The sequence below is a fragment of the Desmodus rotundus genome, chromosome 1 (genome assembly GCF_022682495.2).
Source record: "Desmodus rotundus isolate HL8 chromosome 1, HLdesRot8A.1, whole genome shotgun sequence".
Classification (NCBI taxonomy): Eukaryota; Metazoa; Chordata; class Mammalia; order Chiroptera; family Phyllostomidae; genus Desmodus; species Desmodus rotundus.
Window position 1 is genome coordinate 165,329,527 of NC_071387.1, and position 25,583 is coordinate 165,355,109.

At 41.8% G+C, this 25,583-nt stretch overlaps 1 protein-coding gene and 1 pseudogene across 1 annotated transcript in view; one reads left to right on the top strand and one right to left on the bottom strand.

Moving 5' to 3' along the window:
* Positions 1 to 25,583, bottom strand: part of SV2C (synaptic vesicle glycoprotein 2C) — a 187,089-nt gene that overhangs the window by 146,430 nt on the left and 15,076 nt on the right. The gene's annotated exons all lie outside the window — the stretch shown is intronic.
* Positions 17,104 to 17,780, top strand: LOC112307465 (large ribosomal subunit protein eL32-like; annotated as a pseudogene).

Consider the following 25,583-nt stretch of genomic DNA (forward strand, 5'->3'; position numbering starts at 1 on the left):
TGCTATAACCTTTATTCCGACTACAGTCACCTGATAAAATGACAATAGAAGTGGCATTTGTGACATATTTAAAGACAGGTTTAAGGATGGAGGTGCTGGGGAAAAGCTTCCTCAGTGCAGACCAAGCGATCAACAGAAACACACAAGCAACTCTCAGTTGTACCCGGGAGGCGCTTCGTGGGATCTGCGATCATCTCCCCGTCCCCACGCTCACTCTCTCATCGGAGCTACTTCAAAATGAGACTAGTTCAGTTTCTCTGCTTGCTCATCACTGGGAACAGAGGAAAAAGAAATGGACCAGGCAATTTAGAAATAAGATACTTATATCTCATGTATTTAAAAGTTGGCTATGGAGCCAGTGAAATACTGATGTCAGGCAATTACTGAGACACAAAGATGGAGGAACACTGAGAGAGTCACGTACTCCATACTCCATCTCAGGGGAAGAAACACACGATTGTCCCTAAATTTATACAGAAATGCCACACCATCCCTTGAGCAAACAGGTGTCCTCACCGTATTAAAATGACCTAAGTGATGAGACATAATCAGCAATCTCATTGGTGAGACAAACACACAGCTCGGGTGCAGACCGCTTTTGCCACTTACTAGCTTCATGACACCAGGTGAGTCACTTACGGTCCACAGTGCTCCGTTGTTTTGTCTGTAAAATGGAAAACAAAAGTGCTCTTGGGAGGATTAAGTAAAATGACATCCAAAGGCAAAGCTTGGTACCTGGTACCTAACTCAGGAAGTGCTAGTTGACTTGAAATTAAAGAAGACTAGAAGAATGTCCTTTGTAAATATAATTCATGGTCCAGCCGTGCTAACACCGGCCATGTCCCTTTACGAAAGGGACAATGACTGTTAAACATAGGTTGTCCTGCTCCTGTCTAGCCAGGAGCACAGGCAGGGGAGTCAGGAAGCAGCAGCCTCTCTTTCCAGAAAGAACTCATCCTGGGCGTTCCTGGCTGTTGCTGAGATACACACTCCGAGGTTTAGCTGTAAGGAAAGCACCAAGAAGCATGCCTATTTGTCCACTTGCCTTTTCTGAGCAGGTCAGGCAATGTGATTAGCATCCTTGCAGAGTGCTAATGCAATTTACAGGCAGAGCTAGACTTACCGTCTGCCTCACCCATATTGCCTAGATAACAGCAAAACACTTTCTCCTGGACGTCAGTTAACTAACTCCCTGGCATGTGGGAACAGACCCCACCCCAGGGCTTGTACTGTAGTCTCTTTAATGTCTGAAAGTGACATTTTTTTCTTTCTGCTGTGTCCATGTTTTCCTTAGTAAATATTTCACTTTGCAAATTCCTAGGGCGATGGCTTCAAAAGCAGCGGCCTCTGTTTACTTCAGTAACTCCAAGCTCGGGATAAGATCCCTGGAGCATGATCCCCACAGGATGCTCTGGCTTGCTGCCCCCACTGTTCATGGGCTTTGGGAGGGAGGTACCAGAAACTTCCTCAAGGCCCCCACCAGCATTCTCTGGCTAACTGAGGGTGCAGCTTGGAGACCCAGGCATTTCAGTGGTGTCAGTGGTGCACAGGTCCCCACGGCATGACCCACAAAGCAAGAGAAATGGGGTGTCCCAGTACTCCGTGTCCCCTGTTCTGCCCAGGGTTCGCTGGGAACCAGACACCTCCACATGAGTAAGGTAGCCGGCTGCTGGAGAATGGGAGCCCTCATCTCTCCTTTGTCTCTTTTCCAACAAAACCTGCTCCTTTTAACTGTCATTGGAAAAGTAGCTGCTCAACTAATTCACACACAACATATAATAAATGGAGCTCTGATAGTAGTCCGCCTTCCCCTGAGGTTTTTCTCTTTTAATTCTTTTTTAGTCTGAGGAAATACATACATTGAGGAATTTCAAGCTCAGTATGTGGGTTGATAATTTAGATATTGGGGCACAGGAAGGACTTCTTGATTTAAATCCTCCCAAGTGGGCTACTGAATATCCCACCAGTGCATGAGAACAGATCTAGGTCAAAAGCTGTGGCCCTGAGGGGAGTCAGAAGTCATCCATCCACCCACCAGACTACTAGTTCTTTAAAGAAAGAGACCTTGTTTGGGTTCATCTCATATTCTTGGTGCCCAAGAAATTCTGGATGCCCATTCAACCAATAGCAATGTTTCACCTACTCAACGGCAGGGTCCAGACTCTCCCAGACTCTCTGCATACAAAAATTAAAGGCACAGCCCTCACCATCACCATTACCACCACGTAGACCCCTAAACCACACTGTCTAAGACAGTGCCCCCATGTCATCATGCTCTCACCTTTTATGCTGCCTTACTTTTTAAATTTTTTATTACATATTTTCCATCACAATTTAGCCCCCCTCCCCCCTACACACACACTGTTGTCCACGTCCATGCATCCTGTTTCTTTTTCGCTCAATCCCTCCACCCACCACCCGCAGCTGTCATCCTGCTCTCTCTCTGTGAGTTTGTCTCTGTTTTGCTGTTGGCTCAGTTTGTTCTTATGATGCTGCACATACAGTAGTTGTCTTTCTCTGACTGGCCTATTGGCCTTAGCACAATGTTCTCTGGGTCCCTCCATGCTGTCGCAAAGGGTAAGATTTTCTTCTTTTTTATGGCCAGGTAGTACTCCATTGTGTGTAGGTCCCATAGTATTATCCACTCCTGTACTGATGGATAACTTGGGCTGCTTCCACATCCTGGTGATTGTAAAGAATATTGCAATGAACACAGGGGTGCTAATATTCTTCCATGGCAGTGCTTTGGGTTTCTTTGGGTATATTCCCAGAAGTGGGATCATGGGTCAAAGGCAGATGCATTTTTAATTTTTTGAGGTATCTGCACACTGCTCTCCACAGCAGCTGCACCAGTCTGCATTCCCACCATGTCCTCACCAGCACTTGTTTGTTGATTTATTGGTGATGGCCAGTCTGACAGGGGTGAGGTGATATATCATTGTGGTTTTCATGTGCATTTCTCTGATGATTAGTCTTTTTTAAAAAAGATTTTATTTGTTTATTTTTGGAGAAAGACAGGAAGAGAAACATCACTGTGCAAGAGAAACATCAATCAGTTGCCTCTTGCACACTGTGAACCGGGGAGCTGGCCTGCAACCCAGGCACGTGCTCTGACCAGGAAATGAACTGGCAACCTTTTGGTTTGCAGAAACGATGTCCAATCCACTGAGCCATGCCAGCCAGGGCTATGCTGTTTTTCTTATGTATCACTGTATGACAACACATTATATATATATTTTTTGTTTCTTGTCTGACTCTCCCCACAAACTATAAACTCCATGAGAAAAGGAACTTCTGGTTTTTTCTTGGTTAAATTCCCAGCACCCAGAGGAAAGCCTGACATGGTCTAAAATTATTTGGTAAATCACTGAACAGCACACTAAGTTAAGCAAAACTGAGTTTCGTTCTTGTTGTTTTTATAAGGCTTTCCGGAGCCTGCGATAGGCTAGCATGCATCGTGTGCATCCTTCCTGCTAGAAGGGGGAGACTTACCTGAGCCTGCAGCCCCAAATATCTCCCAGAACAAGCATTCCCAGGTCTAGTGATGGGGAGTCCTCGCAGGGGTGAGACGCATCGGGGTGAAAACGTGTTTCCTAAGGCTGACAACAAGGAGAAGTCTGCTCCCTCCAGGAAGACTGAGGCCTTCACCTGCCACCTCGCACTTCCCACAACACAGGGGCAGGATAAACATCACTGCCCCTTACTACGATCACAGGAAAGCAAATGAATTTTGCTGTTCCTTGGTCTAATTTTGAGGAGGCAAATTAGTCTGATGCTGTCCCCAGGCGGTGGACCGTGTGCGTCATGACAGGCACCGTCTGGAGAAAGATGCCTGCCCTCGTCTTCCCGTCTCCACCGGCAGCACCGAATCTAATTATACCCGTCCCAGAGGCCCCTCTCCAAATGGAAATACACTGCTGGACATATTGGGGTTGGGGAAACAGGACGAAATTCACTTCCTTTCTGGAAAAGGGCCTTCCTTTACCCTCTCTCCATCTCACACAATTCACAAGTAGTCACTGTAAGTATTCATCACGAATCATCACTTTTGCTATCGTCATAAGGAGTACATATGTGACTCTTTAAGAAAGACAGGCCTAGGTTCTGTAAGGCAAGTCTATATATTTTTTTAAAAAGTCAGTGATGGAGTTTAGCATTCAAAGGTCCGTTAAAAAAAACAACTCCGGGCGATGGTAACATTTAATCAGTACACATTCACCGGTGCCCACGCCACGCAGAAGCTGAGCAGTGGTGGGATGGGTGGTAGGAAACATCGGAAACCAGGCACAGTGTTGCCTACTTGCCATAAAGACGCTGAGAACCGGAATTGGAGGGGTGGGATGGGAGACAGTGAGAAGGAAACGCAGTCCACTCCCTCTGAAGTCGCTCTCCACTCCGACCCCATTGGCAGTAGCTGAAATGCACACCACGCCACGGGCACGCTGTGCCCACAAAGGGCCGGGGCAGGAGCAGTGGGCAAGGGAAAAAGGGAGGGAAAAAGGTCTACAGGCTCAGGGTGGATGCTACCTTACAGTTGATTCCACTGTATTTGAAAGCACTGCCAGTGGGTGTGTGAACCAGGTTTTGAAAGGCTTGTTATGAAAGGGACCGGTGACTTGGGCTTTAACAGAGTACCTGGGACATCTGGGCTTTGAGGATGGAACCAACATGTCTGGAAGGACAAAACAAACAAGTGCACTTGTGGGAATAAATGGATTGTTTTCCTCCTGGCTGGAATGGTTTCATCTGTTCTAAATTGAATTTTTTACCTAAGTGAGAGCTTTTGGTCCTCATGATGTAAAAGATCTTTTAAGGTTCTCTAAATGTAAGTAATATCCATTGGGCTTATCTGGTTCCTTCTCCCCACTTCCAAATGTTTCCTCAATTGGTCCACAATACCAAAACTGCAGTACAGGCAATATTCCACTCCCAGCGCTTGGCGTTCAGGGATATGCATTTACAGCATGTCGCCTGTATAGCACATTAATATAAAATATTTCACATACATTATCTCGTTTGGTCCTCATTTAGAGGGAATTTTATAAATAAAGAAATTGAGGTTGAGCCCTGGCCGAGTGAGTCAATTGTTTGTAGCATCATCCCTTATACCAAAAGTTCACAGGTTCGATTCCCAGTCAGGGAATGTATGAGATGCAACTGATCGGTGTTTCTCTCTCACATCGATGTTTCCCTCCCTCCGCCACTTCCTCTCTCTCTAAAAATCGATAAACATGTCCTCAAGTGAGGATTAAAAAGAGAGAGAGAGAAATTGAGGTTGAGAGATGTAATGGCACTGGCCCAGAATCACAAAGGATCGGTTCTAAGAAATGTGAAGCCAATTCTAAGACTCCCAGCTGAGTGCTGTTTTGCAGCTGCTAAGCCATGCTGAACTTCAAACATCCCAGTTCTCAGCATCTTTATGGCAAGTTGGCAACACTGTGCCTGCTCTCTGATATCTTTCATCCCATCCTGGCCTCAAAAATCCAGTTGCTAATTTCTCCGTGAAATGCACATAAGGAAGCAAACTGAGAACAGCAGAGCTCCATGGTGAGGTCGGTGCTGGTGGGCTGCCAGACTCCCCATCGCTCACTTCTGCACACTAGTCTCCCAGCTCTTGGATCCATCAGCACAGATACTACAAGTCAGAGAAGCTAATGGGACTGCTCTTGGTTGTTCATTTCTGAATGTTAACTCTGCAATCCCTGAGGGTCTGCTGAATTAGATTAATAGCTCCTTCTGGAACATGCCTTTGCTTGAGAGAGTGTCCTGCCTACTAACTTTACATGCAAATACAGCAATTCTACCCAAGTGTATTTCTATTGATGCTGCATTGTCAAGGAGATTCATGCTTCCCCTTCTTGCAGCCAAAGAGGAGGCCTACCAGAGATACTCTGCACCCTTGATTTCAAGCACAGGGGACCTCATCGGCTGTCCCACCTCCTCTGCCTGAGGCTAGCTGGCCCTGCTGGCTGCTCTGACAAACTCCCACAGCTTCTCTTCTATTCAGCAGCATTCTCTTCCTAAAGATCTCAAAAACAAAAAGACAAACCATAAAAGTCTTTTGTGACGTGCATGTAAGAAAATGCTTCATGATTTACTACAGAGACACCACTTAGAGTTGTTAGGTGATTAATACCACGCAGGCAGTCGTCCCAAGAGCAGTTGGTAACAAGGTGTAACCCCTAATTGTTATTCTGTTTCTATGGAAAATCAGAGTTCACTTAAATCATTGTGTCTTGAAATATCTATTTCATGGTTCATTAGTTAGTCAACCTTATCTTTGTCTACACAATGCCAGACAACAAAATCAAGTTTTCTTCACTACAATTAACCGAATTTACAAAGTGTCCCCATTTGCTTTAGGATGGGAATACTGACCTCACATTTTATTTCCATTTGATCCCTACATCAAGTAGCAACAGATAATTTAACGCTTCATCTTGAAACAAAATAGTCTTTCATGTCCTCAAAGGTTAAATGATTTTTAAGGTTATCCAATAAAAAGACATTTTTTCCTCTATAAAATACAGATGTTCATTGTTCCAGAACAGAAAGGTATTTCCCTCTCTAACACAGTTCATAGAATTTCAAGAACACCTGTGCTTAAAAGCTTCTAATAAAAATATAGCAATTAAAACATTTCTTTAGAGAGAGTTCTGCAAATGTCGTCCATGCCTCTAATATCCGGTCATCTCAGCATCTGAACGGCAGGCTCTCTGCTCCCATGTCCCTGATGCCGCCTGCCTGGGCGACTCTTCCAGACTCCTTGTCTCAGTCCCGCCCTTGACGTCCTTTCTCCCTACGTCAGGGACATCATGCCCGCGTTGTCTCTTTTAACTGACCACGTCCTCCAACAGAAGTTACTTCCTTATTTTCATGTTATTGTTTAATTGCAAGTCTTTATCACTTTTTAAAAATCAAGAATTAAAAGAATTCTTTCTAAATACTTAAAAAAATCTTTAATTTGCTTTCATATCACATGATCTTCTGTTGATTCCTCGCCCTTCACCAATCATGGGTCAGTGGCCCTAAAATAAGGTTCCCTGTGCTCAGTGTAAACAAACACTTCCAAAGAAAGTGCCTTGGAAAACAGGCATCTTCGACATTCGCCTACTGTGTGGTGTAGACTAAACGTGAATGACCTTTTCTTAAAATGTGGTTTTTGCATACTTAGGTGTAATGCAAAGTTTAAACAGATCTGTAGATATTTTACTGAGTTCAAGAATTAAACTTTATTTTAAAAAGACAGATCTTCACAAAACACTGTAAAAATTAATTCTTTTGCGAAAATTGCTTCCTTCATGGGTCTTCAAATACTCCTATGTCCTAAGAAATCAATTCTTTATATATACTTATTGTTTTTTGTGTGTGTTCTGTTTTGTGACTCCTTCCCTCTTAAGAAATCAATTCTTACTACTACCAAACACAGTATCAAAGGAGGATGTAATTGAAAATAATCTGAGCCCTGGCTGGTGTGGCTCAGTGGATTGAGGGTTGGCCTGTGAGCCAAAAAGTCGCCGGCTTGATTCCTGGTCAGGGAGTGTGCCTGGGCTGTGGGCCAGGTCCCCAGTTTAGGGTGGGCGAGAGGCAATCGATGGATGTATCTCTAACACATGGATGTTTCTCTCCCTCTCTTTCTCTCTCCCTTCCCCTCTCTCTCAAATACAAGTAAATAAAATCTTTAAAAAAATAATCAGAAAAAGTATAGGTATTATTGGTTGTTCTATCTAAATTATGTATGTACAGAATCCGATTTTTGTGCCAATCCATTATTTTATGGCAGCATTTCTTAAACTAGTTTCAGTGGAATACAGGTCAATGAAATATTAATAGGTATTAATATATTAAATACTTGGAATTCACAAAAGAAACAAGGTCTCATTGCTCTCAAAATTGTTTAAATTGAGCAAAAAGTTCATAATTCTTTTTTTTTTTTTTTTTTTTTTTAGGTAAAATTTTTTTTTTTTTAAATTTATTTATTGTTATTTAATTACAGTTGTATGCCTTTTCCCCCATCCCTTCACCCCACCCCAGGTGAACCCACTTCCCTCCCCCCTCTCCACCCTCCCCCTTGGATTTGTTCATGTGTCCTTTGTAGTAGTTCCTGTAATCCCCTCTACCCACTGTCCCCGCCCCCACCCCCCACCCCCGCCCTTGCTATTGTTACATTGTTCTTAACTTCAATGTCTCTGGTTATATTTTGTTTGCTTTTTCCTTCTATTGCTTATGTTCCAGTTAAAGGTGAGATCATATGGTATTTGTCCCTCACTTCCTGGCTTATTTCACTTAGCATAATGCTCTCCAGTTTCATCCATGCTGTTGCAAAGGGTATAAGCTCCTTCTTTCTCTCTGCTGCGTAGAATTCCATTGTGTAAATATACCATAGTTTTTGGATCCACTCGTTTGCTGATGGGCACTTCGGTTGCTTCCAGTATTTGGCTATTGTAAATTGTGCTGCTATGAACATTGGGGTGCACAGATTCTTTTGGATTGGTGTTTCAGTGTTCTTAGGGTATAATCCCAGCAGCGGAATTACTGGGTCAAAGGGCAGTTCCATTTTTAGTTTTCTGAGGAAATTCCATATTGTTTTCCACAGTGGCCTCACCAGTCTGCATTCCCACCAACAGTGCACTAGGGTTCCCTTTTCTCCGCATCCTCTCCAACATTTGTTTGTGGATTTGTTTATGTTGGCCATTCTGACTGGTGTGAGATGATACCTCATTGTGGTTTTAATTTGCATCTCTCTGATGGCTAGTGATGCTGAGCATCTTTTCATATGTCTCTGGGCCCTCTGTATGTCTTCCTTGGAGAAGTGTCTGTTCAAGTCCTTTGCCCATTTTTTAATTGGGTTGTTTGTCTTCCTGGAGTGGAGTCGTGTGAGTTCTTTATATATTTTGGAGATCAGGCCCTTGTCTGAGGTATCATTGGCAAATATGCTTTCCCATATTGTTGGTTCTCTTTGTAATTTGGTGCTGTTTTCTTTAGCCATGCAGAAGCTTTTTATTTTGATGAGGTCCCATTTGTTTATTCTTTCCTTTATGTCCCTTGCTTTAGGGGATGTGTCTGTGAGGATGTTGCTGCGTGGAATGTCTGAGATTTTCCTGCCAATGTTTTCTTCAAGGACTTTTATGGTGTTACGGCTTATATTTAAGTCTTTTATCCATCTTGAGTTTATTTTCGTGTATGGCGTAAGTTGGTGATCGAGTTTCATTTTTTTGCACGTAGCTGTCCAGATCTCCCAACACCATCTGTTGAAGAGACTGTTTTTGCTCCATTTTATGCTCCTGCCTCCTTTGTCAAATATTAATTGATCGTATAGATTTGAGTTTATTTCTGGGCTCTCTATTCTGTTCCATTGGTCTATGAGCCTGTTTTTATGCCAGTACCAGGCTGTTTTGATTACCGTTGCCTTGTAATACAGTTTGATATCAGGTATTGTGATACCTCCTGCTTTGTCCTTCTTTCTCAAAATTGCTGCTGCTATTCGAGGTCGTTTATGGTTCCATATGAATTTCTGCAATGTTTGTTCTATATCTGTGAAATATGTCATGGGTACTCTAATAGGGATTGCATTGAATCTATAAATTGCTTTGGGTAGTATGGCCATTTTGATGATGTTAATTCTTCCAATCCATGAACATGGTACATGCTTCCATTTGTTTGTATCTTCCTTAATTTCTTTCTTCAGTGTTGTGTAGTTTTCTGAGTACAGGTCTTTTACCTCCTTGGTTAGGTTTATTCCTAGGTACTTTATTTTTCTTGTTGCTATATCGAATGGGATTTTTTTCCTGATTTGTGTTTCTGCAGTTTCGTTGTTGGTGTACAGGAATGCCTTTGATTTCTGGGTATTGACTCTGTATCCAGCTATTTTGCCAAATTCATTTATTAGGTCGAGTAGTTTTTGAGTGGAGTCTATAGGGTTTTCCATGTACACTATCATGTCGTCTGCAAACAGTGACAGTTTCATTTCCTCCTTTCCAATTTGGATGCCTTTTATTGCTTTTTCTTGTCTGATTGCTGTGGCTAGGACTTCCAATACTATGTTGAATAGGAGTGGTGAGAGAGGGCATCCTTGTCTTGTTCCTGATCTTAGTGGGAAAGCTCTAAGTTTTTGTCCATTGAATGTGATGCTGGCTGTAGGTCTCTCATATATGGCCTTAATTATGTTGAGGACTGCTCCCTTTATTCCCACTTGGCTGAGTGTTTTTATCAGAAATGGGTGCTGTATCTTATCGAATGCTTTTTCCGCATCTATTGATATGATCATGTGATTTTTGTCTTTGCTGTTGTTGATGTGATGTATTATGTTTATTGATTTGCGAATATTGTACCATCCTTGCATCCCTGGGATGAATCCCACTTGGTCATGGTGGATGATCTTTTTAATATATTGCTGGATGCGGTTTGCTAATATTTTGTTGAGAATTTTAGCGTCTATGTTCATCAGCGATATTGGCCTGAAGTTTTCTTTCTTCGTTGTGTCTTTATCTGGTTTTGGGATTAGGATGATGTTGGCTTCATAAAAAGAGTTTGGGAGTCTTCCATCAGTTTGGATTTTTTCGAATAGTCTGTGAAGGATAGGGGTTAGTTCTTCCTTAAATGCCTTGTAGAAATCTCCTGTGAAACCATCTGGTCCAGGGCTTTTGTGTGATGGGAGTTTCTTGATGACTGCTTCAATTTCCTTTGCTGATATTGGTCTGTTCAGGTTTTCTGCTTCTTCTTCAGTCAGTTTTGGAAGATTATATTTTTCTAGAAATGTGTCCATTTCATCTAGGTTTTCAAATTTCTTAGCATATAGGTCTTCATAGTAATTTCTTACGATCCTTTGTATTTCTGTGGTATCAGTTGTAATCTCTCCACTTTCATTTCTAATTCTGTTTATTTGGATCCTCTCTCTTTTCTTCTTGATAAGCCTACTTAAAGGCTTGTCGATTTTGTTTATCTTTTCAAAGAACCAGCTTCTGGATTCATTGATCCTTACAATTGTGCTTTTAGTCTCTATGTCATTTAGTTCTGCTCTGATCTTGGTTATTTCCTTCCTTCTGCTTGCTCTGGGCTGTCTTTGTTGTTGTTCCTCCAGTTCTTGTAGGCGTAGGGTTAGGTTGTTTGTGTGAACTGTTTCTAACTTCTTAAGGTAGGCCTGTATTGCTATGAACTTCCCTCTCAGGACTGCCTTAGCTGTGTCCCATAGGTTTTGGGTTGTTGTGAGTTCGTTTTCATTTGTTTCCAGGAAGTTTTTGATTTCTTCCCTAATCTCGTTCTTGACCCATTCATTGTTTAATAGCATGCTATTCAGTCTCCATGATTTTGAGTGTTTTGGGTTTTTACCCTTGGGGTTGGTTTCTAGTTTCAGACCCTTGTGGTCAGAGAAGATGCTTGATATGATTTCAATTTTCTTGAATTTGTTGAGGGTTGCTTTGTGTCCTATCATGTGGTCTATCTTTGAAAAAGATCCATGGACACTTGAAAAGAATGTGTATTTTGCTTCTTTGGGATGAAAAGCTCTGTATATATCAGTTAAGTCCATTTCCTCTAGGGTATTGTTAAGTGACACAATATCTTTGTTAATCTTTTGTTTGGAAGACCTGTCCATTTTTGATAGTGGGGTGTTAAAATCCCCTACTATAATTGTGTTGCTGTCAATATCTTTCTTGAAATCCTCCAAGATTTTCTTTATGTATTTGGGTGCTCCTATGTTGGGTGCATATATATTTATAATGTTTATGTCTTCTTGGTGGATTCTTCCTTTGAGTATTATGAAGTGACCTTCTGGGTCTCTCTTTATGGCCCTTCTTTGGAAGTCTATTTTGTCTGATATGAGTATTGCTACCCCTGCTTTTTTTTCCTGTCCGTTTGCTTGGAAAATTTGTTTCCAGCCCTTCACTTTCAGTCTGTGTAAGTCTTTTGTCCTGAGATGGGTTTCTTGTAGGCAGCATATGTGTGGGTCATGTTTTCTTATCCATTCAGCTGTTCTATGTCTTTTGATTGGAGCATTTAATCCATTTACGTTTAAGGTTATTATCGATAGGTAGTTATTCATTGCCATTATTTCCTACCTGTGTTCCTCTGTCTTTCTCTTTTCCTTCCTTTCCTTAAAGCAGTCCCTTTAGCATCTCTTGCAGAGCTGGTTTGGTGGAGCTGTATTCTTTTAGACTTCTTTTGTCTGGGAAGCTCTTTATTTGGTCTTCTATCTTGATTGAGAGCCTTGCTGGGTAAAGTAGTCTTGGTTGGAGGCCTCTGGTTCTCATTACTTGGAATATTTTTTGCCATTCTCTTCTGGCTTGGAGCGTTTCCATTGAGAAGTCAGTTGCTAACCTTATTGGGGCTCCCTTGTATGTTACTTCCTTTTTCTCCCTTGCTGCCTTTAAGATCCTCTCTTTGTCTTGGAAATTTGCCATTTTAATTATGATGTGTGTTGCAGTGGGTCTCTTTGGGTTCCTCTTGTTTGGGACTCTCTGTGATTCCTGGATTTGGGTGACTTTTTCTCTCCTCAGATTAGGGAAATTTTCCATCATTACTTTTTCAAACAGGTTTTCTATCCCTTGCTCTTCTTCTTCTCCTTCTGGTATTCCTATTATACGGATGTTGTTATGTTTCATGTTGTCCTGCATTTCCCTTATTGCCTCTTCATTCTTTCTGAGCCTCTTTTCCTTTTCTTGCTCCTTCTGGGTGTTTTTTTCTACTTTATCCTCCAGCTCGCTGATCCGATCCTCTGCTTCATCAAGTCTGCTTTTAATTCCTTCTACTGTGTTCTTCAATTCAGAAATTGTATTCTTCATTTCCTCTTGGCTCTTGTTGATATTTTCTATTTCCTTTTTCATGTTGATATAGTTTGCAGTGAGTTCATTGTAGTTTCCTTGTAGTTTCTGGTAGTTCTCTTTGAGCTCAGAGAGCTCAGTGAGCTTCCTGATGACCATTGCTTTGAGCTCAGTATCTGATAGTTGACTTGCCTCTTTTTCGGTTAGTATTCTTTCTGAGACTTCCTCCTTTCCTTTCATTTGGGAATTGTTTCTTTGTCTTCCCATTGTTTGTGAGGCTCTTCTTGTTGGCCTCTGCTTCTTAAATTGCTTTGTTCTGAATCCCTGGGTTTATGATATGAACTTCTATGGTAGAATGCCAATGGGATTCGGTGGTGCTGTCTCCTTACTCTCCTGTGCTCACTGGTCTTGAGCTGACGTTTATGTGTTTAACACGGTCTAACTCTAGTCTTTTCAGCACTCCAGGTTTTGTTGTCGCACCTGTGGGAAAAATAGAAAGGGGGGGAGAAAGAAAAGGAAAAAACAAACAAACAAACAAACAAACAAAAAAAACCAAAGATGGGAAGGAGGGAAAAAGGAAATAGGAAAGGAGGAAAGGGAGGAAGGAGGGAAGAAGGATTAAAGAAAGATCGGAGGCAAGATAAGAAGGAATTTTAACAAAAATTAAAACATAGAAATAGATAAAAGAAGGGAGGAAGAAGACATAAAAATGGTAAAGGATGGGAGGAAGAAGGAATGAAAGAAAAAAAAGAGAGAGAGAGGAAGAAGGAGTTCAGGGGGAAAGGAAAAGGGGAAAAAAAAAAAAAAGGGAAAAAAAAAATCTTCTGTTGGCTTTAAACCGTTCAGGTTATTTCTGCTGTTGTCCTGTCTGTGCAACGGGAGGGGGTGGTTGGAAGGATTGGTTTCACTTTTCTTCCTTCCTGGGTCACACTCTTCACTGTTTTGTAGGTGTGGTCCCTGGCAGGCAATCAGGCCGTTGATCAGCCAATCCAGCAGCTTTGTTCTTGGGACTCTCGAGTGGCCGCTCCAGCCGCTTTGGCTCCGGACGCGTGCGCGCGCAGCAGGGGAATCCAGCCGCTTCGGGTTTGTGACGTTATTTGGGCTCTGAGCGCGCAGCCGGCCGACCGATCGAGCCGCCCAGGCTAGGGAGGCTGGCGCGCCGCAAACTGCTGGTTCAGCCGCCTTGGTGTTACGACTCTCGCCAGCCCCTTTGTGCTTGGGAAGTGCGCATCCAGCCGGCCCTACGCTCGGTGAGCGCGCAGCCCGCCGCAGCCAAGCCAGAGGCTCTACGCTTGGGGGCCCGATCCAGCTGCCCGGGGCTTGAGACTCTCGGGTGGGCGGGGCCGCCCTGGGACCGAATCACGCGGTCCTCGGTTCCGAGGTTTTGGGTCTGTGGGTGGAGCAGCTAGTCTCTGCTCCAAAAGATCTCGGAGGTTTCAGGTGTGGGCGCCCCTCCGGGGTTTCATGTACGGGCCCCGTTCGCTAATCTGCGCTCGCGCTACCGCGCGCAACCGGACCTCAGGTGAGCGCCGGTGCTGCTTATCCCGCGTTCCCCGTTCGCAGTCCAGGGGCGGAGGGGGGAGGGGCGCCAGGGGCCTCGGCCACCACCGAGAGTTCTCTAACTAGCCCCTGAGTGTCTCTATTTTCTTTTTCTTTTTGGGAAATTCCTCCTTTTCAAGCTCCCCTGGTCCAATCAAGCACCTGGCTGCTCACAGCGCAGCCTGGCCCTCTCTCAGGACTCCTGCAGCAGCCCCTGCGCCAGGGCTGGCGCCTCTGCAGCCCTTGTACCGCGCGGTCCCGGGTCCCGGGGACCTTATTGTCCTTGAGCACTCTTCTTACCGTCAGATCTTTCAATGTCCTCTATCTTTGGTCTCTAATCTTCGTATATGCTGGAGTACTGTTGGCTGTTCGCTCTGCTCCTCAGATCAGCTAGGTATTTCCCTGGCACTGAGGGGAAGTGGATTCTGCTCCCACCTATGTTGCCGCCATCTTCCTAAGCCAAAAGTTCATAATTCTTACATTTTGCAACTCTGTTGCTCTTGATTTAGATCACTTCTAAACTTGTTAATTATTTCATTTTTTGCTCACTTATTGACTTTCTTAAGAAGCCTAGTGTTGGAAGTGTTTACTTTTCCATTGAATTCTTTGGTCATTTATGGCAGCACTCAACTCCTTCTGTACTCATTTTTGTGGTCTACTTTACCCTACAGCACATTTGTTGAGCTTCTGTGGGTGATCTGTTAATGCATTCATGCTTTTGACATTCAACAAATCTTCACTGTCTTTCTGCTATGTGCCAGGCACTCAGGATACAACTATAACAGGCAAGATTCCTGTCCTGTGGAGTTTTCATGCAAGCATGAGGAGAAACACAATAAACATACTAAAGTAAGTCACACCATTTATTAGGAGATAATTTGTGCCATGAAAAATAAAAAGCAAAGCAAGGGGAATTGAGAATGGGGAGGGGTTATATTGCAGTAATAATTAGGAAATATGGGGTGGGCTTCATGGAGATAAGTTTGGGCAGTGACTTAAAGGACAGTCACCCAAGAGGATATATGGAGAAAAAACTTGAGAGCAGAGAAGGTGGAACAAAATCCCTAAGTCAAGAGCATGCTCGATATGTTAGAGAAGCAGAGAGGAGGCCAGTGTGGTGGGAACAGAGTCATAAACGGGGAGAGGAGGAGGCAAGCCCAGAAAGGTAGCAGGGGTCAGGTAATGTAAAGCCATGTGGGCATTTGTAAGGACTCTGACTTCTACCCTGAGTGTGATGAGGAGCCACTGCAGGGATGTGAGCAGAGAGGGGACATGACCTGACTTCCTTTCAAGAGATATTTCTCTGGCTGTTTTTGCTGGGGATGGACTCTCGAGTTTAAGAGTGGGAGCAGAGACCAGGTGGGAAGCAATTTCAGTAACTCAGGTGGTTCAGACAGGGGTAAGGGGCAGCAATGGAGGTGGTAAGAAGCAATCAGATTCTGAACATAATTTGAAGGTAGAGGCACAAGGACTTCTTGATGTGCAGTGTGAGAGGAAGGGGAAGGGTGGGTTTTCCATCAAATGTGATGGAATGGGGTATAGAAGCAGCAGCTTTGGGTGGGGGTGGGTAGAAAAGATTAAGAGTCCAACTTTTAGACACACGTATTAAATTTAAGTTATTGACTAGACATACAAAGGAGAGGCTGAGTATGTAGTTGAAGTTCAGGGGACAGAGGTCAGGGTCAGAGTTATAAACATTTGGGAGTCAACAGCATAGAGATTGATTTTGAAGCCATAAGTATGGATGAATTCGCCAAGAGAGTGAGTATAGGTGGAGCGGAGGGGAGAACAGGGGAGGAAAGGGTTGCACCCTGGATCACAGGAAGGTTAGGGGTTTAGAAGGAAGAGAACAAAGCAGCAGAGTAGATTGAGGTGTGATCTATTGGCAGGAGGAAGCCCAAGAGAATGTCCTTTCATTGGGAATTAACAATAAAGGTATCACGGAGACGTGTATCAGCAGCCAGGATCCATTCAGGAAGCTGAATTGAGAGAATTTAATGTAAATAATTATTAAACATGAAGTTGTTAACTAGGTAACAAAAACAGGAAAAAGTGAACTCTAAAGTATCACAAAGGATGCAACTGCAAGGAAAAAAAATGAGCACTTCTAGGGCTGGGGGGATTATTAAAAAAGCTGAGAGGAAGGGCCCCCCAGAGACGAGCTCAGACCCCTAAGAAGCAGATGCTGCCCAGTTGGTGCTGGGGTTCCTGAGCTCAAAGGAGGGACTTCATGGGCCTGGGAACCTTTTCTAAAGAGAGGCTGTCAGCACCTGGTGCTTCTGTCTCTAACAGGGCTATGATGAGACAGTGCATTCGTGTCCTAGGGCTGCTGTGAAAATGACCATAAACCTGGTGGCTTAAGACAGCAGAAATTTGTCCTCAGTATGGAGACTAGAAGCACACAAGCAAGTTGTCAGCAAGGCCACGTTCCCTCTGAAGGCTTTGAGGGGATACCTGTTACATGTCTCTCTCCTAACTACTGGTGGTTGCCAGGTCTCCTTGGTGTCCTTTTGCTTGGAGGCACGTCACTCCAATCTCTGCCTCCATCTTCATGTCATCTTCTAATAAGGACATCAGTCACTGGGTTTAGGACCCATTCTAACCCAGCACAACCTCATCTTAACTAATTACACATGCAAAAACTCCATCTCCAAAAAAGGTCACATTCTGGGGTTCTGGAAAGACGTAACTTCAGAAGGAACACTATTCAATCCAGTACAGACAGGTCCCGCAGCACTGGAAAAACTTCAAACCGGCTCTCCTCGGCACTGCCTATGGAGGTGACAGCCATCCCCCACTCAGCGCCATGGCTGCCCTCAAACCCCTCATGAAACCCAAAGTTGTTGAAAAGAGGACCAAGCCCTGGCTGGTGTGGCTCAGCAGATTGAATGCTGGTCTGCAGAGCAAAGGGTCACTGGTTTGATTCCCAGTCAGGGCACCTGTCTTGGTTGCAAGCCAGATCCCCAGTAGGGGGCATGCGAGAGGCAATCACACATTGATGTTTCTCTCCCTCTCTCTCTCCCTCCCTTCTCCTCTAAAAATAAATAAATAAAATCTTTAAAAATAAAAGAGGACCAAGAAATTCATCCTGCACCAGTCAGACCGGTATGTCAAAATTAAGCGGAACTGGCGGAAACCCAGAGGCACTGACAATAGGGTGCGCGGAAGATTCAAGGGCCAGACCTTGACGCCCAGCGTTGGTTGTGGGAGCAACAAGAAAACAAAGCACACGCTGCCCAGTGGCTTTGGGAGTCCCTGGTCCACAGCGTCAAGGAGCTTGAAGTGCTGCTGCTGCTGTGCAACTAATCTTACTGTGCTGGGACTGCTCACAACGTCTCCTCAAAGAACTGCAGAGCCACTGTGGATGGAGCAGCCCAGCTGGCCATCAGAGGCACCAATCCCAATGCCAGGCTGCACAGCGAAGGAAAAAAAAAAGAACAGGCGGATTGTGTACACATTGTATCTGTGTTAATAAAACCATAAAATTCTGGCAAAAAAAAAAAAACCCTCTTCAAACTGGAATCATATGTGGCAATAGGAAGAAACTGTCACTTCTAGGGTGGAGAAGTTTTTCTAAGCCGTAACACAAGAACTGCACGGAGACAGGAAGCCCCTGGGAAGCACGTGAGGAGAAGCCAGCCCCCTCGTACTCCTCTGGGCTCTCAGTATGTCCTGTTGACAGAGAATACCATGGCACCACCTCACAAATGTAGTGCGCAGAGTCCATTGCCAGCATCAGAAACAGAATATAAATAGACAGATTTAGAGCTGATAGACAATTTCTTAACAATTAGCACAAGGAGGGAATAATCAACTGTGTCAAAAATTGCTGACAGTTAACAAAGACGAGAATTGATAACTGACCACTGGATTTAGCTTCAATTGTTCCATGGTCAAATAAGGTCAGGAAGCCCTGCTCTACGTTTTTTTGTTGGACCGCCAGGCATTTCAGCACCTTGGCCAGCTCCTTTCCAACCTGTTCAGGCAATCTTGACTGCCATTAGAACACTCAATAGTCATTCTGTACACGCTGCCACATACCAACGCTCACAGTGCCGCCACACTGCCTGCCACTTCCCTCTGCTGAATTTTATTTTGATGTTTGATGTTTCTTAATTTCAGTAAGAAGTCCATGGATACCTGAAAGCAGGTGCTTATGTTCGTCCATTTCTTTGGAGGATGAAGCAAGTAAAAGTAGCAGAAAGAAATTGTTTTGATTAATCTGGAGCAAACCCAATGCACATTTCAGAGACCTAGATGCACCCCTGATATCTCACTGTTACTTTCTGTGGATATTTTCTGTTGTTCTTTAAAATAAAATTTATAAAATATGCTGATGTCCTGAACATTTAAAATTACATAATAGAAAAGGAAAACAAAGAGGAAACAATATAAAAACAGCATTGAACTATGAACAAAGAAGGTTGGATTTCAAAGACAACCTTTGTCACTAACTAGTTCCATAGTTAGGCAAGTGTTTTAACAGCTTTTGGTCTGTCTTTCTTTATCTAGTAATTAGAAAGCTGGCATAAAAGATCTAAAAGAACTGTCAGCTTTTGATTTGTATTACCTACCACTAAAACCCAGCATGTATGGGAGTCAGTGTTGTTACAATTACTATGAATTTTGAGAGTAGAAATTAGGAGAGGATTTAACTTCAGTATATAAATTACTACTTTTGTGCTCTATAAGAGGGTTTGCATTTTTCACAGAAAAATGACATTACTCAACAAATGTATAAGCTAATACAAACTAAAACACTGAAAATGAAATTAGAAAGAAAAACCTTACTTGTCTATCACTGTTACTGGTTATTTATTTGGCATCTATGACTTCCTCAGAAATTAACCAGCTAATGTGTCTAAACCAGATAGTAAAACAGAACCAGAGAGCACTCAGTGTACATCTGCCCGTGTTTAAAACTGATAAGAGGGGACAACATGAAGAATGCATACAGTAAATCAATGTGGGACAGGTCATTGATCTAATTTAGCTCTACAAGGAAATAGAGTCCTGACTTCTTTGTGTTGAGTTTCTGAATGGCCCGAAATTTCATTTTTCACATTTGTGATTCATTTCTTTGGGTCTGAAACCACCCAAGAATCCCTCTACACTGTGCTAAATGTGGAAGGGGTGGGGAAATATATCAAACTAGAATTCTACCAGAACATACATTTGGTCAAACAAAACTGATGAACAGTAACTGTGCGCATTACTAAAATATCTTAATTTGGAGCAGAATGTTGCTTGCTGATAACTATCACAGAGAAAATCACTACATTTGGATACACTTGAAAATAATCTCATGAAGGAAAAAAGGGGTTATGACAGATTCTGCTTGGCACACGTACACACACGTGTTTCCTGTGACTGTTTCCATTTGGTGATAGCGATCAACTGTCAATGTAAAGTTATAATGGAAGCTATATGTAATTTAATATCTGAAAATGCTGCAATTTAATTAAATAGCAGAAAACCATTTTCTTTAAAATTACTTTAAGAGACACTTCTTGCAATAATCCATTCATTTCTTTTGTGTGTGTGCAGGACACAGCTATTCCCCTCAGGTTTTCTTATACTAAAGAGAAGCAACGAATGGTCTTATCTGCCTTTGGCTACATAGACCTCATCACGAAACTTAGGGTGAATTGTTTCCACTATTTTTATTGGACCAAAACATTTAATTACTGTGAATCAACAGAGGTTTGTTTTAGTGTCTCGGTACTTGAGTGTCTAGCAATCGGATGAGAAATCGGGTGCTTTGTGTTACCAACAACCCAAGTTGCCAAACTGTCCAGTGACGTCGAAAAGTTCTGCTGGAGCCTTGCTTCTCAAAGACTGATCTATGGGCTAGCAGTACTGGCATTACCCGGGAGCTCATTTGAAATGCAGAATGCCAGGTCTCGCCCCAGACCTAATGAATCAGAATCTGCATTTTAACAAGAACCTCGGGTGATTTGTACACACAGTAAAATTTGAGAACCATTACCCTAAAGTATCAGCTCTCATTTGCATTCTGATATAGCTCCTTGAGTAGGAAAAAAAGGAGAATTATGTTGTAGCTGAGTATGCCATAGCAATGTACTATGTAATTCATGCAGAAAAATGGAGAACTGCTTATATAGCCACTTCTAACTCAACCAGCTTAAAAGTGGATATGAATCATTGCTGAATACCTATATACAATATCTGTGCCATGGAATTGGTGTGACCATGTATCCCAGATTCTTGGAACACCCAATATCCTGGAATAATTATTAATAGTACCCCACCACCTTTTTTATTAACATAAAATATTTTTAAGTATATTTTATTGATTATGCTAATACAGTTGTCCCATTTTTCCCCATTATTCCCCTCCACCCTGCACCCCCCCTCCCACCAGCATCTCGCCCCCTCAGTTCATGTCCATGGGTTATACGTATAAGTTCTTTGGCTTCTCCATTTCCCATACTATTCTTAACCTCCCCCTATATATTTTGTACCTACCAATTATACTTCTTATTCCCTGTACCTTTTCCCCCAACTCTTCTCCCTCCCCTTACTCACTGATAACCTTCCATGTGATCTCTATTTCTGTGAATCTGTTCCTGATCTAGTTGTTTGCTTAGTTTGTTTTGTTTTTGTTTTAGGTGTGGTTGTTGATAACTGTGAGTTTGTTGTCATTTTATTGTTCATAGTTTTTAATCTTCTTCTATTTCCTAGATAAGTCCCTTTAACATTTTATATAATAAGGGCTTGGTAATGATGAATCCTTTAACTTGAGTTTATCTAGGAAGCACTTTATCTGCCCTTCCATTCTAAATGATAGCTTTGCTGGATGGAGCAATCTTGGATGTAGGTCTTTGCTTTTCATAACTTCGAGTACTTCCTTTCCAGCCCCTTCTTGCCTGCAAGGTTTCTTTTGAGAAATCAGCTGATGGTCTTATGGGAACTCCTTTGTAGCTAACTGTCCACTTTTCTGTTGCTGCTTTTAAGATTCTTTCCTTATTTTTAATGTTGGCTAATGTAATTATGATGTTTCTTGGTGTGTTCCTCCTTGGGTCCAATTTCTTTGGGAATTTCTGATCTTCCTGAACTTCCTGGAAGTCTGTTTCTTTTGCCATATTAGGGAATTTTTCCTTCAGTATTTTTTCAAATAAATCTTCAGTTTCTTGTTCTTCCTCTTCTCCTTCTGGCACCTCTATGATTTGGATGTTGAAAGGTTTAAAGTTGTCCTGTAGATTCCTAAGCCTCTCTCTCTCTCTCTTTTTTTTTTTTTTTTAATTCTTGTTTCTTCATTCTGTTCTGGTTGAATGTACAACAAACACATGAGGCTTTCATTTGCATTTCAATAATGAGAAATGATGTTGAACATCTTTCTGTGCCCATTTGCCACCCATATATCTTTTTTGGTGAAGGGTGTCTTCAAATATCTTTTTGCCTATGTTTTTTGCTGGGTTGTTTTCTAATTTGTGAGTTTTCTAATTTGTGAGTTTGACTTATTTATATATTACCCATATGAGTCCCTTATTGGATAAAGATTTTGTCAGTATTTTCTCCCAGTCTATGGCTTGCTTTTCATTTTCTTAATAATGTCCACACAGAAGTTCTTAGTTTTAATAAAGTCAGATGTTTCAAGATTTTCTTTTATAGATCATGCTTCTGATTTCATATGTAAGAAATCTTTTCCTGAACTTAAATCACAAAGATTTTCTCTATTTTCTTCCAGAAGATTTATAGTTTTATGTTTTACAAATACTTCTATGCTCCACTTGGAATTAATTTTTGCATATAGTATAAGATATGAATCGAAAATTGTGGGGGTTTTTTGCATTTCTAAAGACTTGTGTATCATTGTTAAAAAGATTATTCTTTCTCCATTGAACCCCCTCTGTACTTTTTTCAAAAATCAATTGATCATATATGCGTATGGGCATATTTCTAGAATCTTTATTCTCTTCCATTCTTCTGTATGTCTATCCTTTTACCAATATAACACTCTCTTGATACCTGTAGCTTAAGAGTTGATCTCAATGTCAAATAATGATAATCCTCCAACTGTTCATTTCAAAGTTGTTCTGCTAGTCTTCTAGTTCCCTTGCCTTTCCACATACATTTTAGAGTCAGCTTGTTGATCAGTCCAGCTGGGATTTTGACTTGGATGCACTGAATCTATAGATGAGTTTGAGGGAAACCAACATCTTTGCTACACTGAGTGTTCCAATCCATGAACACAGTATAACTGCATTAATTTAGCGTGTTGATTTCTTTCATCAGTGCTTTGTAGTTTTCAGAATGAAGATATTGCACATATTTTGATAGATTTATAACTACATATTTATTTTTGTGTACTATTTACACAAAATTTACTTAAATTTGAATTTCCAACTGTTTATTGCTAGTACGTAAGGGTAAGACTGACTATGGTGTATTTGTTTCACAAGTTTTTTGTGTGGATTCCTTGGAACTGTATCATCTGTTAACCAAGACAGTTCTCTATTTCTTCCTTTCCAATCTACATACCTTTTACTTCTTTTTCTGGTTTTGGCTATGGCTTCTAATACATTTTTTAATAAAAATTGTTAAAATAAGCATCCTTACCTAATTGCCAGTATTAAGGGAAAAGCATTGTGCCTTTCATCATTAAATATTATCTTTGCTGTAAGGTTTTTATAGATGCCTTTTATATGGAAGTTCCCTTTTATTCTGAGTCTGGTGAGAGTTTTTTAAAAAAATAATAAATAGATGCAAAGTTTTATCAAATACTTTTCTGAATCTACCACACTGTTGATATTATTCTCAAATGTTAAAACAGCTTTGCATTCCTAGGATATAAACTTCATCATAATGTATTATCCTATTTATACATTTCTGGATTCAATTTTCTTGTATATTGTTGAAAATATACTTGTCTGTGTTCATGAAGGATATGGGTCTGAAATTTTCTTTTCTTGCAGTATCCTCGTCTAGTTTTAGTAGTAATGTTGGCCTCATAAAATGAGTTGGAAAGTGTATGCAACTTTGCCATATTCTGGCACAGTTTATGTAGAATTAATATTATTTCTTCCTTAAATGTTTAGAATTTACCAGAAAACACATAAAATTTAATTGTACCAACCTCATAGAATTGTGAAGATTAAATGAGGTAGTGTACAAAAATAGCCTAGGTACTATAACAAATACCCAGGCAATAACAAACATTTGCTGTTATTATTAGTCTATTAATCCAACTTACCATAGGTCATTAGCATATCACTAAAAGAGCACACACCTGCCCAGGAAAGAACCGGCAAACCTATCTAAGTTGGCCAGAAGCAGTAATGGTAAAAATCCAATATCTGAAGGAAAAAAAGCTTTATTTGCTATAATCATTACATACCCATTTAACATATGTACTGAAGGAGCATTAATATTTGAAAAGAATTTCAGCATATTACTTGAAGCATTTTGTTTTCAGTTGTTCTTTATATTTCTCTATGCTCAAGGAAACATGTTGCTATTTAGTAGAGTCATAAACTTAGGAATGAGCTTAGATATAGCTGAATGCTATAACAAAATTCCTCTCTACTTTGTCCACTTTGCACTTTAGTGTTTAGAAAAAGGCATGAGGACTAAAGAATAGAAAGCAATGAATCAATCAAAGGTGCTGCAGTTTTAGAAATCTGTTAAACAACACACTGAACATTTTAGCAGTTTCAATTGTGCATTATTACATACTGCATAGTTTTCCCACACATCCCAATACGGTTTTGCAGACCGACATTATAACAGAATGGGTGTGGAGAGGCAATGAAGCATACCAGGTACCATAACAAAAAGCACTGTGTAAATGTCTAATAGACTATTAATGAATCAAACAACGAGAAACAAAAACCTAGGTTTCCCCAATGCTAACGCTTCCCTGGCTGAGAACACAGAGGACTCAGGCGTTGGCAATCCTACACTGGCGATAATCACCGAAGCACCTCACAGAAAGCAACTGCTCAAGTCAGGGTCTTGTCTCCTGTTTGATAAATAATGAATATGTATTGAATACTTCTCAGCAAGGCTACCAGTAAACCATCTTAGCCAAAAGAATCTCTGTAATGCACCTACACAGCTCCACAGAATACACAGATTCCCTTGGAATGTAGAGAGAACCTGAGTTTTTAAGCTCCACAGGTAGAGATCCTCTATTTGTCACTCTGTAACTTTGAGCAAGTAATATATGCTCTCTGGGCATCAGCCTTTTCCTTTCTGAAATGCATTACCCCTGCTGATATACCCCACAAGTATTTATTGATTGTGCTGGGCCCTTGTGTAAACCTGCTGGGTCCACAAGGATGAACCTTCAGGAAACCAGACAAGGAAATGAGCAGTCACAGAACACGGTCATAAGTGTGGCCACTACATAAGAAGAAGTGCACCCGCTGCACCTTGGAAGGGTGTCTAAATTAGACCCGGGATAATCAGGTAAGAGTTTCGTAAGGAACCTACCTCTAAGTGAGTCCTGGAGGAGACAGGGAGTTAGCAAGGTGGGCTGTGGGGTGGACTGGAGAGCTCCTAGCAGGCAGGGAGGTTCCGAGGAGGCAGAGGGAGAGCCCTGGGAGAGTCCGAGGAAATTCACTGGGCCCTGGTCAGAAATTGCTAATTGATCTTAAGGCAATCAGGAGCCATTAGTGATTTTTAACATGAAAATGGGTGTGGCCTTTTTGTGCTTTACAAACATATAATGTATTGAAGAAGGACAAAACTAAAGGGCAGATGGCCTGCTGGGAAGCTGTATTCCAGGGGAGAGATTCTGGGGCCCTGGCTTCCCGCTGTGATTGAAACTAAGTAACGGGTGCCCAGAAGCACAGCTGGCTGGTGTATGCTGCAACCCAGGCAACATGAGCTGCCTTCTTTCTTCTTGCCTTGTAATCTGCCCCACTGTTTCACAAGGAACTGTCCAAGTGTCCTGAAAGCCATACAAGTAAGATCCCTTTCTGCTCAATAAACTGACGAAGTCATGTTCTTCGTAAAGATACTTTCCTATGTCAACGGGGAAGAAATACATTCTATTTTACCTCTATTTTCAGCCACCCAGGGATGAGATTTCTAATGAATGTTGACGTAACTGTAATTTCGTTCTAACAAAGTTGTCGGTATAGCTTCATTATAAGTTTTATCATTATATCAGCAGCCTCTCTAGTCACTAATGGTCACATCAACCATTTCACTGTCTTCATAGAGTGTAAGTACTATTTTTAAAGCATTTGAGTTACATTTTTATGCGCCGTGTTTGCCACCTCCCCTTTAGAATGTAAGCCACAGGAGGACAGGGGC